Raw genomic sequence first — 19,076 nt, 5'->3', positions numbered from 1 at the left:
GGAAGAAGTCTCCTAAATGCCACCTCAAGAAAGAATTATGTAATTTCACTTCCTCGATGAGACAAAAGCTTGGTCTTAAGAGAGAAATGCTCTAGAATCTCAGGGGCATGGAAAAGACAAAATATATAAAAAAAAATGATTAAGGCAACCATCAACCAATGTGCTTGCATTCAGTAATGTCAACAGCCAGACACTCATCAGCATCTGGAGGAAGAAGACATTTGTAAAATTAACCTTAGACAAGACAAAGATAATCCCTGGTTCCCTCTGCAGTCACTGTGGAGAGGCAGACTGCTCCAGCATTTGTGTGGCACCCTGGGCATTCACCCCAAGACCCTGCTCTGGCTGTGAGAAGGGCTCTGCGACATGGGAAAGGCCACAGCCATCCCGACCCTACTCTTCCATCCTTTGCCTCCCAAAGGTTGTTCCTCACATGGCCCAACACAGTCTCCATGGTTTCTCTCAACTTATTCCAGTATGAAGTATTTCAATAGCAGGTCTAGCCAAAAATTGTCACCTGATGGTATCACAGAATCTCACTGACTAGCCTGAGAACAGACGTGGTCAAATCTCAGAGCTCTGGATTTGTTGGAAATAGTTGTATTTTGAATAATAATAATAATAATAATAATAATAATTTTGAAGTAAACTGTAGAAGTACCCTAGGTTTACATTAAAAATGGCCTGATGTTTCATTCTGCAATTTCTAAATATTATCCACTTTCCTTTCTTCATATTTGCATTGATTTTATAGAGTTTTTCAGCATTAATAGTGGGAGCACACCATAAGTCATGTGACATCTAATTATGTTTATTTATTGTTTATTTAGATGCTTTACTAATTACGATTTATTATTTTCTATTCAGGTGCAAAATACCTTCTGCCCACATTGCACTGACAGCTTGCACAATAATCAAAGCTTTTTCCCAAGGAAAACCTTTGCAAGGACAGTTTCCTAATTGCCTGGAAAAACTTCATTTATCCTGGCAAGTAATTATTCACATAGCATCATGAAGTCATTGTAATGGTTAGTGTTATCAGCGTAAGTCACGATCACAACTGGGCCACAGCTACATAATGATTTTACAGTTCCTGACATTTGGTATGTAGAGCCCCTTCATCTGTCCAACATTCAGCAGGAGCTGAAGGGCTTCAGCAAGATTAGAGGCACTCAGCATCTCCAAGGATCATCCCTCTCAGCTCCAGTAAGAGTCAGTTATCTCTTGATGCACCTGAAAAAGTTTCTTTAATGTCTTCTTACAACAAAGTCCTAAGAGCGTAGTGGGTTGTGCCACTGATGATCTGCCTGATAATCTGCCATTATCAGGTAGGTATGAGGAATAATATAAATAAACTACTCATTAAAAAACAAACAAACAAACAAAAAACTCAGTGCCTAGGTAAGTGGGTGGTTACCCAAACTGCAGAAGACCATTGTGCAATCTGTGAATTTCAATATGTGATACAGTGTATAGCATTCCTTGGGATGTTATTTCAGAAAACAGGAGTAATTTCCCTTTAGCCCTTCATACGGTTTTTATAGTATCATTACAATATATCTCTAGAGCAGAAATCTCACTGTGAGAGTATATAAAATTATTCTGAGAGTTTTTGGATTTTTTTTTAATTCTTGTCTGCCATGCATTTTTTAAAATATATTACATATGTTTGCTTTCCCCACTGATGCGTAACAATGACAATGGCTGATCTGTCCAGTACAATCAACAGCCCATGATAAATTTAATAGAAGCACTTTTTGGCGTGTGCTGGGAGAAGGATGGAGGAGTCACAGATGTTGGAAAGTGATTTCTTTGTCTACTTTTTGTCTCTTAACAAGATGCAAATACCCTTTCTGTCCAGCATGATAATTTATTTAGTGTAATGTGCATTTGGTAATGATAACAAGGGAGAAATGTTTAACCTAAGGTACTGTACTTCACACTCAGAATAAATTGCCTCTTTCAAATGTGCTTGTATAAACTGTGAATTTAAACTCTCAGTCCCTGCGACCAGCTCTTCTGATGTATTTGTGTTAGAGGAAAATGTCCATTATCTTTCAGGACATCTCTAGGAAGCTAATCCCCAGGAGGAATGAAATTCAGCAGAGGCTAACAAGTCTGCACCTTTGATCCACTCTCACACAGCTAAGCTAGACAGCATTATGCCAAAGCCAAAAATACTTGGGGAACTTTAAACCCACAAATATCTACAATCTTTACAATGCAGGATATTTTTCATTAGGTCTTCTCCTGTAATATTTCTGACTTCTGTCTCCTTCATAGGCAAGTCAGTTTGCAGGGATGACAGGAACCAATGTAACTGAAGGTCTGCATAGCCTTCATACTCTGCCACATAGCAGATACTGCCTCAGTATGTGGATGTAGGCGTTAACTTAAGCAAAGGCAGTTATTTTCTGCTTCCTTACCTTTATTCTTCTCTCTAAAAATAAATGGATTACTGCAAACGTAAAAGGTTATAACAAGTGATATACCTATATCCTGCTTACAATCATTTTTCAAGACAAGGGAATTTATTTATCCAGGAATGCCTTGAAATATCAGTCAAAATTCTGTGATTTTCAAAAAGCTTTGTTCACTCTCTTAGCTATACACTACAGTGCTTAATGTGCTATTTATTGACAGTTATTTCAGTGTCTGAACAATGGTATCAAAATCACTCCTACTGGAGAGCTGGTTAGTATGGAAGAACGACTCACCTCTGGCAACATTTCAAAACACACTGCTAATTACCAGAACTATGTTTTGACTAGTAGCAATACAGGAATCCTTTGTAGAAACTTGACTCCTTAGAGAGACAGACCACTATGTCATTTCATTGCAGCTGAAGAGGTTTTAAATGACAGTTTTGGTTCCGAGAAGATGATGACAATGCTGCAGGATTTCACAAGGTGACTGTGATAACTGCAGCAGCAAAAGCAAAGGGTGCTTAATAGACAATGAACCTCAGCACCTGTTATTACTGTTCTTCCAAAACATAGATTTCCTTAAATCGATTTCGTATGTAAGGGGTTTCAGTCAGCATTCCAATAAATTGCATTTAGAAAGTAACTGATCAAAATCTACAGGCACTGCCCAGGTAATTCTGGTTAATGTAACGGAAATTGGCTGTGAGCGTCTAAAGAAATACTTCCAAAGATCTAACTCTCACTGTAAAAATGAATAGTCAAGCTTACTTAGAAGTTTGGCTTCATGTCATTATTTTTCCTTGTCCAGCTTTTCCTATGAACTGCGCTTCCTAGAGGGATCAGAAGAAGATATTTTTAAACATTCATCCCTCAAGACGGATATTTCAGGTATTCAGAGAAGCCCTTCATAGCTCCCAGCAACCATGTCATTCAGGCAGTTGTAGCCAAGGGAGTTGACCTGAGATGTCCACGTCATATTTTACTAGCAGACGGCTGTTGTAAGATCAGTCTCATTTTGGGCCAGCCATAAGTGATTTTGCTTTCTTGTGCAGGTCAATGGATACCTAAATGTCTGTGAAATGGTATCATGGCTGCAAGGTAATACTCCTATATTTCCTTTTATGACAGTTTCTGTTTTTCACTGCCACTCTACCCCATTAACTCTGCTTCTGAGAGCTGAAAAATGAGGTTCCATATATCCATATAATGGACTGCATGTATTTCTGAGATGCCTTCCACATCCAAATTTTCCTAACTCTTAAAGAATCATTATTAAAGTTCCTTAATTATCTCTCATCCTATAGAATCCTAAAAAGCACTTTATACTTCAATAAATTCTTGATGAGGTTCTCTCCCCACCTCTCAAATGACAGCCTCAAGGCCCCATGCTCCCATGCAACATCTGCTGAATAACCAGCTACCAAGTCAGGTGCTCTGCATTTCCAAGCTGTAACAGGGAACCACATGAACGATAGATCTCTGTCTGAGTACCTGACAGTACCTGTAGAAAAAAGTAGAATTTCTTTTATTGAGATTATAGAGATTATAGGTACATCCATGGAGATTCTCAGAAGGAAACAACCCTGTTCTCAGCATGTAACTCAGAGTCTGTGGTTTCACTGCCTATGTAGCTCAGGACTGAGTTCAGATTTTGGCCCTGTGTGGGGCAACTTTGACCACTTGGAGTTGTTCTGTTCAAGCTCACGTGGAGCCTCTGCTGAGAGACCATATTTCTAATGGCACTGCTGCTCGGCTGCAGCCAGGGCCCTGATTCAGTGCTCTCCTCCTTTCCTGGGATGCTGTTTGATGGAGCTGCAGGAGCAAGCCCTCCACTTCCTTCAGCACTGGTCCTTCATTCCATTAATGCAAAGTGATCTTGCAGCGTGGTGGAAAAGGTGTTTGATGCACTCTGGACACAAAAGTGGCATCCAGCTCAGTGAAGGATTTGTTGGGAATCTTTCTGGTAGATGAAAAACTGGCATCCTTTCCCTCCATGCTGGCTCCAGTATTGCTCTTAAAGTCTGTTCTCAAGTTAAGCCACTTTTTGAGTTTCCCTCCTCCTGTAAACTTATAAGATTGGAGGATTTTTAGTAACACATTCTCAACTCTTGTTTGTAACAGCATGCAGTTTGTGTTTACCTCAGGGAGCAGTGCCTGAGCTCATTGACAGAAGTAAGTAACAAATCAGATAAAGTCTGCAACTTTTCAGAAGAAAATAAATCTCCTTAAGAGCATAAATCAGTCTCTTGGAGCTTGTCCTTGTAGAGCTTAAAGACAAAGTGACAACCAAAAATGACAGAGATCAAGGGCTAGAGCAGCTCAGCTGTGTTGCAAGGAGTTTATAATCTTTTGACAATTAATCAGCAACAGTGGGGCCTGATCTGCAAACACCTATTAAATCTACCATTCCTTACACTTTTGCCCAAACTGCAAAAATTTCAGAAGTGCCTTAGCTCTGTGATGAAAGGGCAAGGGTCTTGACATATCCCAACACACCAGCTGATATGTTGGGGTATGTCAGATGAGAGTTTTGACATAGATAGAGTTTTAGCTGTGGTGAAGATGGGAAATCTGGAGCTTCTTTAGCTTTAGGGCTGTCTTTTTTTATTTTCTTTTGACTGTTCTTTCAAACAGTTTACGTGCCCTTTCGGTTGCCACTGAGGCCCTGGCCCAGAGAGCATTACAGGCCAGATGAGCCTGCTCTGCTCAGCGTGTTTCTGAAGCCATCTGCTGTCCTGCATGTCCATGTGTGACAGCCATCCCCACCTATGCGCTGTTATACTCAGCCCTTTGTGACAGCTACATCATCCAATTTACCAATCCTTTAATTTATTTAAAATAGTATTCCACACCAACAGTATTTTATTCTTTCAGGATTTCCAGACGTGACCATTGCAAAAACACAGCAAAGCCACTGCTCCCAAGGGACGAGCAAAGCTGAAAGCTCTCCCTTCCAGGAAGCTCTGACTGCTCATGTGGAGGGGGGAGGAAGAAGAGAAGAGGAGGCTGGAGCTCCACAGACACGAGATTGAACTCCAGACTGTCCCTGGCAATGTCCTGAGGGAGTCGAAGCTATAGAGCTTTGCCAGTCATGATCAACTTCACCTTTTGCAGTTGGGCACTCAGCTTAGCCAGTCACAGTCAAGAAAAGGCTTGGGCCTCGCTCAAACATGGAGAACTACTTTTTTTAAGCTCAAATGATACCAGGTGCTTTCTTCATCTTAGTACCTTTGGCCCTCTGTTAACAGACCCAGAGTACTCTTTGATAAATGCAGATCTATGAGACCTGTTTTTCTCTATGCCTTGTTTTCACTGTGTGTACCATAACCCAGTGGTTGCCTTCCCCTGGTGCAGTGTGTCCTCTGTAACGCATCCACTCACACTATGTTCTAGAAAACAAGGGACGTACCCTTTCCAAGCAGGAAGAGTGTGCTATTAAAGGAACCTAGCAGGGAGGTTTCATGTCAGTTAAGGACACCCTGTTGCTTAATGGGCAAAATAGGGGCTGTTGATACTCCACTGAATATAGTTAAAGGGCAAGTTTATGGTAAGCCGATTAACGATGGATATTAATTCCATCTAATTAATTACCAAGGAGGAGTTATGGCTGGGGAAATCTAGGAGCCTCTGAGTTTCTCCGATTGCATCTTAGAATTGATTTTAAAAAGTAATAATCTGAGAATGACCAAGAAAAAATGCCAGCTAAAATAAAAGTGGTGGGTTTAAAACATAGCCAATCGAAAGAGACAGATGTGACACCATGGAGAAAAATTATCTACCAAGCAAAATTATGTTGAAATATTATAACCAAGAAAGAAAATCCAGCCTTTCAGGCAGCAAACTGTCTGCTTTAAAAGAAGGGAGATTGTTCACAAACCTTAAGTTAAATGAAAGGTATTATCTAAAATAAGATGCAGAGAGAAATCTCGAAGTATGACTGACAAATCTTGACAATTTTTTAACTAAGGCATAAGTTTTGGAATTTCACCTAGAGGTGAACTACAAAAGAGGGAAAATGTAAATCTGTGCTGATTTATAGCCAATGAAAGTGTTTAACCCTTTAATGGAAGTAAAAAAGCTTTTTCACTTGTTCTTCTATTTCAAAATTCTATCCTGAAAGTCACAATTTCTACTTGAAAATCAATAGTTACTATGGTATGACAGCAGAATTAAAGAAGAGAAATTTAATTGAGGTAGGAAATGCAAATTTCAGAATGTTTTGGATTTATTTTTTTTTAATATTAGGGAAAATATTAAGTTTTTATATACACTGCTCTTTCAAATACAGTTTAAAAATCCCTCAGTGTTGCACTTGTCATAGCTAAGTTACCCTGAAAAAACAGGAAGATCAAGGTTGACATTTCTGGCATTTCTAAATTAAAAAGTAAAACACAAATATGTTTTTAATATACTTTTTTCCTCCATCCAAGACAAATAAAAAACAGCAATCGCCTTTTCCCCAAAGATTATCTGTAGAACACAATAAAGTCATATCATATTACTCTGCACATACTTTCAGGAATATTAAATTCACAGCTGAAGCTCAAAAGTAAGCCACAGTGGACATCTGGGTGCCAGTCCAGGTTGTCCAGCGGTGCCAACACCAAATGCCCAGGGACCCTGCTGATGCTGGTGCTACAAATCTCAACAGTCCCACAATCAGGATATGAAGAGACTTGGCTCTTCCTAGTGCCCTGGGGTAAGCGAGAGAGGGTTTCTAAAACCTCACTGAAATTCCTTCCACCTTCCTTGATCATTCCAACTTCCTGCCTGGTATGACACTCACCAGCATGACCTCTGAGCCCTCTGTCATTTACTTGTCCCCAGGCCTCAGAGTAATTTAGTTTCTCCATTGAGCCTCTGAGTAATTAAATCACACTTTTATTTCCCTTCTGGTTCCCCCATGTGTCTTCAGACTCCAGTGCATCTTCCAAAACATATTAAGATCAAAAACTCTGGCTTCACCTCCTCTCTGTGTCGTGTAGAAACACATACGCTCTCTTAGGAGAAAAATATTGTTAGGCATTACACTGCCTACCCTCTGCCCCACGCTGCCTCCTCCTTCTCCTGCAGAAGTGCTTCAGGGCTCCCCAGGGATTCCTTCTCATTATGCCCAACTGCCGTGAGAAATATCTTCACAGTTATGATATTCTACCTCCTGTGAAAAGACACGTCGTTCCTCCAGGTATTCTGAGTATTAACTGGAGCCACACTAACCCTTGCTTTTATGCTGCAGATAAATAGTTCTTGGAGGCCTAACTACTTAACTCCACATCTAGCAACCAGGCACTCCTCTTCTGACATATTGTTAAATTTGCTGCTTGCTTCCTTGTCACTTTTGAAACTGGTCTTTTTCTCTAGTATCCTGAATGTCTGCAGTGTTGAAAGTAGCTGAGTCTAGACAATGGCCCGCCTTGGCTTTTCACATTTATCTCCATCCTTTCTCCAGGCTGAAGCATTAGGGTTTAAGCAATGACTGGATTTAAATCCAAACGACTTCTGCTTTTTTTTCTTTTCCTTTTTCTTTTTCTTTTTTTTTTTTTCAGTAATAATCGATCTGTGAATAGATAAAATAAAATGATTTTTATTTTCCTGAAAAACCTAATGATGGTGGAAACAGCAAGTTAAAGAAAATGAAAAGCAGAGTATACAGTTTTCAATAAAGGGATGTTTCTTTGTAAAACATAGAGAAAAAAAATAGCAATCTGCAGCAGTAATACAAGCAAACCGGTTATAAAATATCATTGTAAACTACGAACATGAAAACAAACAGTATTTCCCAAGTCAAAAGAGAGAGCAAAACCACATTAGGAATGACTGAAGGACTCATTAATGTTAACTTTTTTTTTTTTTTTAAAGAGCAATTTGAAATGTGAATGTGATCTGATGGAGATTTTTTCCTGTTTGTCTCTGCATAGCAACACGAGGTAGCTTTGTAAACTTACCATCACGAGCTATGTTTTCAAAACATCTAAATATCTGAGGACTCAGAGATATCAGAACTTGCTAAAACCACCGGTACTTGGGATGAAGCCCTGACACTGCCATTCACTGCTGTGGTTGATTACTCACTCTTCATATTCCTTTTCATAAACCAAGGAATACAAAAGTTTTCTTTGGTGAGCACCATTTAATGCCTGAGCCATGCTAGAGGCTGCATAACAAAAAAAATCACCTGCACTAGTTTGCACTTTAAAGACCAGTTTGGAAATCTCAGTGCAGAAGAGCTTTCTCTTGCTGCCTTCATTTCTTCATACCTGATATCGTCAAGTGCATGCTGTGACTTCAGTGCTACTAAACTGCTATATACATTTATTTGAGAGAATAAAGACAAGGGGAGTAAGACCTTGTTTGTCCCCAAACAGAATGTGGGGCATGCAGGAAAGCTGCAGAAAGCCCTGCCTCTCCCACATGGGTGGATCTTAAGTACCACCCTTCCCTTATTTCAGTGTATCCTTTAAAATGCAGGTGAGCCTTGAGGAGCAGGAAACCCATGAAGAAAAATACTATGTCATCTCCAGGTTAATGACAGATTCATAACACATACACATGAGAAAGGAGAGGGAGCACTTGTGTCACCCAGCCTAACCTGCCTGCCGCCTAACACACATGTTTTCACAAACCATTTCCCACGAGTAAAGACATGTTGCCTGACAAATTACATTAACCTTCCCCAGCGCAGATATATGCAGAGGCTGTCAAATGTTCTGTATGAAATGAGTGTACTGAATAAGAATTCTCATAGCCCTTAACAGGAAAAATGAGACTTTTCTGAAATACACTTGGGGGAAAAATAAAATGTCCATTTAAACCTTTAAACTTGTTCCTTGTTCCTGTTGAGATATTATAGCTTTTCTTACAGAAAATATGAAAATGTGGTGACAGGATATCTTTCTTCCCACCATTTTTCCAGACTTTCTTATTCTTATCTGTTGTTTGGCTGGTTGGTTGGTGTTTTTTTTTTGTTTTTTTTTTTTTTTGTGCTATAACAATGTACCAGAATTAATATAATGGCTGGGTTTAACAAACTTTTCCTAATAGTAATATACAGTGCCAAAATATTTTGTACTCCTTACCATTCAACACATAGCAGTATTTCCTTCTGTTACGTATGCTAAAAATACAACTCTTTGATAACTGTGAATGCAGATACAACTGCAGTAATAGATATATTCAAATGTTATCTGGACTTGCTGTAGCTGATCATATTATTAGATAATGTTCCACTATGGATAAGATAATACTGTACTAATTATTGAACTATAGCTTAGAAAAATAGAGATAGATCTCATGGGAATATATTCAGACATTATTCTTTTCTTGTCATTCCTCATAACCAGTGGAAGAAAAACTGATAACTATTAATATAGACATGTACTGGCATTCTTAGGAAACTATGTTATGTCAACTGAAATAAGGATAAAAGAAAAACCTGAGGCTAAACTTCAACATTGAAAACAATCTTGCAGTCAGGCATCTAAAATTAGATAAAATTTCATCACTGGTTCATCAGCTCTGTAGTTTCAGCTTTTGAGTCCTAAAACCACTGTCTCTGAAAATACTGTCTCAGGCAGTTATTTGGAGAAGCTGGTAATTCACACAACAGGGACTGGATTCCTTGACTGAGATCAGTTCAACAACAAGTGACATCATCTGTAAACAAAAAATACACCATAATACGGTGCTCACAAGATATTATTTTTAATTTCCATGCAGCCCATTTAATATCAAGAAGCTTCAAGTAATTCTTAGGAAGAGGACATAGGAACAAACATAGCAAAAAAAAAAAATTAAATTAAATTCAACAAGGCTAGTATTGTGATCCAGGCCAAAATTACAAAAGAAAGCTGAGCAGATTTTATAGCCTGCCCCAGTCTCATATTGATTCCAGTTTTAAATCCAGTGGGAATCTTTGCACTGACTTTGATGTCTGTTGCAGTAGTATTTAATTCTCTGGTCGAACTCCATTTAAATATATATATATAGACACACACACGTACCGTATATATATTTATACACATATATGTGTATATATATATATTTCCTGCAGAGCTGCCAAGAACTGTGAAGGAATAGAAAGACGGATGTATAAATGCACTTTACAAAATAAAAATGCATTATAATCTGGAGAAAGTTAACAAGCCTGCCTTTTTCCTAACTGTATTCTATCAGAAAAGCAATCCATTTGCAGTTTTGGTGTTTTTTTTCATATGTTCAGTGCTTACAGTATACTGTTCTCATTACGGATTGGCAGTGTACTGGGAATTAAGCCTATGTTACACACAGACAGATGTTATTTTATAGAGTGTCATTCAATGTAATGGTACCAGATTTTATCACTTAGCCTGCATCCCAATTACCCATTAGCAGTTTGTGTAGTTGGGAAGCAGGCAAATATCTGCAATGTACCAATTATTTCAGGGTATCTGCTTCCCAAATTTGATGTGATGGGAAGCTTTTCCATAGTCAGTAACAGCTATTTTAAACAAAAGTTTTTGACCTAGCAAAGAATAAATGGAGAAAGAGTTGAATCTTTCCACTGGGCAGAGCACCTCTTCTTACTCTTTTTTTTTTTTTTTTTTTTTCAGTCCTTGAAACAGAAGTCTTGAACAAAATGCAAATATACCTGATAGGAGGAGACAACAGAAGACAAGCTTACAAAATATTCTGATGGCATGGTCTGATGGTCATTTACATTCATTCTTGTTTTTATGTGTTTTTTTTTTTTTTTGTTTTGTTTTGTTTTTTAAGTAGATCTGGTGTAGCCAACTGCCATCATTGTTCTATCATAAAGCCCCCTTACATCTGGAAAGCCCTCATATTCAGCACATCCTCTGACAATGATGCAAAAACAAGCATCTGTTATACGCCTTTTCAGTAGCACGCAAAAGGTTATGAAGTATCAGAGAATGATATGCAATTATTCTCTTTCTGCATTTTTATTTTTATTTTTATCCTGTTCTGTGATGGTACATATACAGATGGAGAGTGGTTTTGGAGAATCTTTAAGAGAACCCTAAGCAAGTTTATAATAGAAACCTGGATTGGCTCATCCAATATGATGGGGGAGAATCTGCCAATGCCAAGCTCAAGAGCCCAAATTCCAGGGCAGAAGAGGCCAGACTCCCCAGGCAAGACTTCAACAACAGCTTCGCATTTTAAGACCATGTTAAGAGTATTACAGTAGTGAAAATCTCTTGCAGGAGTTTGTTTCCAGTGGTTCTGAACTGGGAGCTTATCTTCTTGCTCCTTCCTGCTGGTTGCAAAGCCAACACTGGGAACAGGACAAGGACAGCCCTGGGGCAGCCTTGGGGCAGCCCTGTGCTCCAGGCCCAGCTTCACCCTGGCAGCAACCAGCAAAGAAGCTCTTTGCACGTCTTAGCAAGCAGCACTGACCTTTCGGCTCTCATTAATGGCTTTTGAGCAGCAGCTTCATTAGCAACTGGCTCCTTTTCCAAGTGGAATACTCTGTGTGTGTGTGTGTGTGTGCACGCGCATGTGTGAGCACATATGCTTGTAATCAAATTTGTATCCCTTCTGAAGAAAGATATTTGCTGTGGAATATGTTTGTTTTCCTTGTGCAGCTTCTTAATTCGGGAAAAAAGTCAAATGAGTGCACAAGGGGATCATCTTTCTACGTGAGTAATTTATTATTTTTTTTTCCTAACTTGATTATGTTTTTCCCTTTTTGTAGCACTGTTTGGCACTGAGAAAACAGAGTTATTCAAGTATTAGCACAAGTAAGGCCTATCAAGGGTTCTGCTCACCAGCTATTAATAGTGAGTAACGATGACTACGTGCAAAGCATATGAGCAATGCTGAAGAGTCTCACCCTACTAAGTACCTACCTAAGTATCTACCTACGCTCAGCAGCATGCTTCAAGAACAAGAATCTCCTCTGGGGAATTAAGCCCAGAATAAGAAAAAGCTGTGAAGGCTGGAGGAAGGACTGGATGACCAGGATGAATAAGTCAAGCCATACACTCATAGACAATATGAGGAATGGACACAGTGGTCAGTGCAGCCCCCATCACAAGCAATACCATGGCTACAGGACCATATGCCATTTTTGCACTGCTTGTCCATGGATCCAGGGTTGGTTTGAGATGGACAGCTGTATAACAGAACCGAGTGTACATCTGGTGTCCCCTGCTTTAGACATGAGGCTCTCTGATTTATGGGGGATCCTTTAGAAACAAAACTACAGCATAAAATATGCGGAGGTAATTTTCCTTTTCCTGCCCTGCTTTTCTTACTTTCTTCCCACTGCGCAATATGTCAAAAGGGCCAAGATTTCCTTGAATGTTTTCAATCCCCTGCAGTTACATTGTGAGGACCTGGGAACAGAGACCACGTCAGAGCTGTGTGACAGCTCCAGCACCTGTGGGGCAGACTGTCCATTCCTTCTTCAGCCACAGCCAAGAGATTGTGACAAAATGTGAAACTACCTGTAGAAATCATCCAGACAAGGAACACCATTTATATACCAGCTAGGCATAGTATGTTACAGATTCACTAACCTCAGCTACTTTTTGAGACAGTATTCAGAGAAAACAGCTCTGTTGCAATGATGTGCAGATCCATGAGGTAATGTGTCAAAACTCAATATTCTCAAATAAAAAATCTTTTGTCTTTACCATTCGATTGTGGTCAAAATCCTCCTGTGAGACATGTTAACAATTCTAGTGGTAACCTGACACTAGGATATTGAGTATTTTGTACCATGATAAATATCATAGTGATGTTTTTTGTTTGTTTGTTTTTTGTTTTTGTGTGTGTTTTTGTTTTGTATTTGTTTTTTGTTTTTGCTTAAATGTACTTCAGTCCACTGTCAGTCTATCACTTTTCATAATAACTTTTGTCTATTTTTTGTCTCAGTCAAGTTTGTGGATAAATGTACCGAATAATTTAACTTTGCAAGAACATGCTGCAATTTCGCTTGTAGGACTGGACATTTTTCACATGTTGTTTTCTAGCCTCCCATTTGGCTTCATAAAACATCATCATTTCTCTCAGGTATAACAGTCCTTGTTTTGGAACAGGCATTCTTCTTATTTACTTCAAGGCATTTCGAAAAACAGCTCCTAAGTCATGACTCCAGTCAATTTCCAAATCAAAACAGAATGTCAAATTCCAGTTCCAAGCACAATGATGTTAATTTGGATAGTACACATGGTGGAGTTGCTCCTGATTTGCACCTGTGAAAGTCTTTGTAATACTTCAAAGATGAAAAAAAAAAAAAAAAAAAAAAAGGAAAAGAAAAAAAAGAAAGAAAAAAGAAAGATTATACTTCTGTATTAGTGTATTAGAGGGGCAAAACTGTTCTATAAAAGCATGATTGATTTACCCTATTGAAAGTTTTGTGTGTGCAGAACTTACCTGGTAAAAAGAACATAAAAAGCATTTTAAAACTTAATAAAACCAACAAATATGAGTAAGGCAGGTATCACTCTTTCTTTTGTCTTATCCTCAAAGACCTGTTTCATCCCTGTATTTCTGCCTCAGATGTTGGTCAGCAGCAAGGAGCTCAGAATACAGCATGCACACACTGGCATGCTCTCCTGCCATACCATTTCTGAGCACTGGTGGAAGACATAGCTCCCAAAAGGATACATGAAATGTGCACATCTTTGCATTCATTGTGTCCAGATGACTTTGCCAAAATGCAGCAGAACCATCCAATTTGCTAAAATACTGTGTACTTCTGCCATATCTCATGTCTTGAAGGTAAATGATAATGTTCCCTTGCAAATCTGTTCATCCCATTCTTTGGGACTTCAGCCAAGGCAAAGTAACCAACTTTCTCTTCTTTCTGTTCCTCTCTTATTCAGAGTCGCAAAAAAAATGATTCACACATTATGCTCATCCATTTTCTGGGTCATTTTCATTTTTACCAGTCTATTTCCATTTACCTTCCTGGCAATGGGCACTACTGGTTGTCAATTAAGTTCTGGCTAATTTTATGGATTAAACATCCCAGGTCCTTAAAGGATTTATCAAATTATTCCATCTAAAACTCCTTTATCCACCTTCTTTTTAGTAGTATATTATGAGTTGATATGCATCAGCAGTCAACATTTATCAAGTGGAGATACCAGTTGGTTACTGTTTCATAATCCTTTTTTACCCTTGTATTTGTACAAAGTACACATCTTTTTGATCTTCAGTGTATCTATCACAAAAGCTCTTTCTTGGCACTAGAATGCCATCTTTCTTGAGCAGTAGCTGAAGGGGTTTAATAAAGAAAGTTATTGTGACAACCTCATTATCCCCAACCTCAAATTTCAAAGAGCTCAGCCTCACATAAGCAACAGTGTATTGTGTTCTCCATAGGTTGACCCCACAGTAACGCTCATATTGCACCTTTATATCCAGCTCCAGCTGGTTCAAGGATTCAGTTTCTGTTGATGTTAATATGGCAGCCCATGTAGCAGTGTGTCCTGGGAAAAAATACATGCCTTCTTCAGGTGTCCTAGCTCCAAGGGAAAAGCACATCAAAATACTGCCAGAATAGGCAGGTAACAGTTTGCATTATACATGGTTAAAACAGCCTGCAATGCTTAGCCATACACTCCCATAGAAATGTACCAGCTAAGATAAGAAATACTTTGATAAAAGACATTTTTACCCAGATCTTGAGCAATGAATATCATGAGCACACAACAATTATCGATCCTTACAGTTCTAAAAGCAGTAGCTGAAACACAGGTTTCTTCTAAGGTAACAAAATATAAGTTATTATGTACATGAAAAAGGGCATGGCACTGCAGGTCTGGACCTTGTGGCAAAGTTCTGTATAACTTAATGGCAGGGTGATTTTCTTCAATTGTGCCAAAGCTGTATTTCAAATCAGTTGTGCTGAATAGGACACATAACTATATATTTGCCAGGGAGTGTGGTAATTTCATCCTATAAAATTCCACACTAGAGGTATAATTGCTCAGTTTATTCTGATAATGTAAATAGTCTGCAGAGAAGATGCAATATTCAAAGTGAATTGATAGGTGATTGTGATGTGAAAGGTATTAACAAAGGAAAAAAATAGGAGAGAATATCAGGAAAAAACTTGCAGGTGATGAGAAGTAGTATTCTGTGGAATAGCTTCCCTAGGGATGAGATAAGAGTTGCATTGTCTGGAATTTTAAAAAACAGGCTCTGCAAAATATAAGAAAACCTACAATTGGCAATGATCTTGCGATGACCAGAAGAGGAACTTCTCCTTCTCCAACATTTCTTCTTATCTGCAATTTTAAGAAGTATCATTCTCTTCACCTTGTTCAGGGTTTGTCCTGTCCATGTGTGCTAAAGCAGCTGCAAAGTTCAAGAATGGTGTCCCTCAGATCCATGACTACATTAAGAACTTCCAGCATTAAATCCACAACTGGCAACAGCTTAAGTGGCAAAATCCTGTAGCTGGAACTGAAAAAAATCAAATCTGCTCCACTTGAGCAGAGAGGTGCCTAGAATATTCACTCTCCCATTAGCATTAAGTCACGTAAAAAAAGAAGAAAAAAAAAAAAAAAGCTTTGTACAAGGTTTTTTAGACAAGTGAATGTCTCCCTGAAACAAAGAAAATATCTGTCAATGAGGGCGAGGTAAGCATGTAATGGATAGCAACATGTAGAGTGTCCTATAATGAATAAGGAAGGGCAAAAATGTGAAACATCATGTTTTCTTGTTTGTTTTCCATGAGTACAAAAGCTTCTTGGTTCTTAAATACAGAAAAAAAAAAAAAAAAAACCTAATAATAATAATAAGAGAAAAAAAAAATGAAATCAGATTACCAAATATCTAGGTGATCCTGGTAAAAAGAACAAAGACCAGAGAGGTGGGGCAGTTAATATTTACTGTTTGACTTATAACTGACATAAAATCTAAAATGTGATACACTAGACAATGATTTATGATAGTGATTTATTCAGTGCTTTGAAGAGTATGGACAATGTGAAAATTAACCGCACTTTTAAAATTTAAAACATATCATAAGGAAAAAGTAATGTACCACACTTACGCACAGACTCCTGTTAGGACATGAGAATTTTCTATAGTTTTGCTGCTGTAGGACTTTTGAAAGAATATAGTTTCAAGACATTTTAACATTATCTAAATTTATCTTCAAAAAGAATACAGAAATCTAATAGCTCGACTTTCAAAAACCCTGGTAACTAATCCAAACAAAGAGCTTGTGGTGGTTCAGATGCTTTTATACAGGGATGCCATCAGTTGGATCCCTTGAATGGATTTCGCTGTCAATCTGAACAAAATTATGGAATAACTACTTTGTAATGAGCTGGCTATTCATTCATTTAGTGAATTGTAATTCTTCCTGTATGAATTGGCAATAGAAAACTGAGCTTGATGTTCACTCTATTGCAATGAGAGAAAATTGGCCATCTCACAACCTGCTTGGCTTTCAAACTAGACTGCCTAAACAGTCCCAAAGCACCTAGGCAGTGCACTTGGATAAAATGAGGCTGTTGCTCAACATACAGTGTTAGGGGAAAAAAAATCAAAATAGAAATGCTTCTCTATGAATTATTTAAAATTTAAAAATGGAAAACAGGCATATGTCCACCACTTTTTAATGCCAATTTCCAGAAGTTCTATGCCCGCATGACACCAGTTGAGGTAATTGAGCTTGATCCTCTGCTGCACCTGAGAAAGGAGGTACTGGGTAATTGTCTTTTGCTTTCTGAATTTTTGAGCCAGATGTGTCCCAACCACAGTTAGAACTATGTCCAAGCAGCTTCACCTTCCCCTGATGGTTTTCAGGCTTTAGTAGACCTTGCACCAATGCAGAGCAGTTCAAATTCTTCTTTCCAGAAGGAGCACTGGAACCAGTGAATTTGCCCTTGTGCAGAAACGTCTCTCTAAAAGAGACCTCTTCTCTTAGTTATGGACTCACTGTACCTGTGAGTAACTATCTCAGCCTATTCTACTGCATTTGCTGTACTCCTGCATGCTGTGCATTGCACTTTTGAGGCTGCACTTGAGCATGGCTGAATAATTTCACTTTGTTCTGCCTCTGCAATCTACCCACCAGGTATCTCCCAAGAAAGGTGCATTTGTAACAGCACACTTTGGTTGACCTGTTGCATTTAATCCACAGAATTATTTATGGGACTTCCAAAACCTCCTCCCTTCCTGTGGTTTGCAAAAACAGACAGGATGGACTGCAACCTTCGAGGGAGTAGGGCCTCAATTAAGACACTGGGTGACTTGGTGAAAGTGAGTTCTTGCTGAAAGACCATTCACTGAAGGAAACCAGTCTGTTCCTTGTTCTTTCAGAAACCAAATGTGCTGGCCTGCAAAGCATGCAATAAAGCCTGTCGACTTGCTCAAGGTGTTCCCATAGGATTGCTTGAATGAGATCAGGGACAGAGGGATGAATTTCTAAATTGAGAGCACTGGTACAGTCTGTGTACAGGAATTAGTCTCATGGAATTGATTTTTTATTTATTTTTTTTTATTTCAAACTGTTTGTGCTTGGACAATTTTGAGTAACAATTTTTGTTTACATCTGCTGAGACGTTATAAAGAGAGCCTATCTAGCCTATTTTGCAGGGCCACAATCTGTTTGTACCCCATACAGGAACAAGCAGCTAAAACTGAACATTAACTGTCATAACCTCTGTGGAAACCTCAATGATGTAAAAAATCAATATGCCTTAGTTCTCACCAGAAAAATTATCATGCAAAGGGAGCACCTAGCGTGTTTGCTTGAATGACACTGAACACATACCAAATGCTGCCTGGGTGAGGAAGGGTGATCTATCAGAAATATGTGTACACAGAGGAGAGTGAATTATACCCTGTTTCCTAGTCTTTCTCACCCTTCCTTATTGCTTTATGTACCACAGAAGAAATTGCTACTCCGATGATTTGTATGTGAATTTGCAGGCTCACAGTGCACCAGCTGAAGTACTGAAACTGAATCCAGCTTCACAAGGATTCAGACTGCTAATGGCTAAAATTCTGGCAAACATTAAAGCTGCCTTGGGACTAAGCCTTGTTCTTGCTGAAGTTAATGCAGCCAATTCTCACCCTTAGTGCCAGGGCCTGAAGGAAGGGCAGCTGGGATACGTATCATGTAGAAGTCTGGTTGGAGCTGGGACACCTGTGGAGACTGCTTGGCTCTGCTCCAGCATATGTAAGGAAAGGCAAGCAGGAGTGGGCTGTGTTGTAGGGATCCTCCCGCTCCTTTCTCTCACAGCCACGAGGTGAGCAGGTTTTTTTAGGCTTGTATCACTAAAAGTGGAGCTTTTTCAAGGTCCGCCTCTCCCAGAAAAAAAAAAAAATCTTCCATAACTCATCTACTCTTAAATAGGGTCTGAGCATGCTTTTCCACCCATAATAAAGCATGGGTTTACCTGCACAGGCATTAGAAGAAGAATTAAAACTTTACAAGAACATTTAAAGATTTCACATGCACATCACCTACCCTGTATTTAATCTCTCACTGCCTGCTTAAGCTGTTTCACTTTATCCATCCCCTAATGAATGCCAGACTAGGTGAGGGTTGTTTCATTCCTACAAATAATGTCTTCCCTGTGCGTTTGCTTTCCCCTTTGAATCTCATGCCTTCTTTACCATCCCTAGGCTTTGTTTCTTTTGTGTTCCTACCTAAAGTCCCCGGAGGCTATGAGCCTC

The sequence above is a fragment of the Anser cygnoides genome, chromosome 3 (assembly GCF_040182565.1).
Source record: "Anser cygnoides isolate HZ-2024a breed goose chromosome 3, Taihu_goose_T2T_genome, whole genome shotgun sequence".
NCBI lineage: Eukaryota > Metazoa > Chordata > Aves > Anseriformes > Anatidae > Anser > Anser cygnoides.
Note: the sequence above shows the minus strand (reverse complement) of the source record.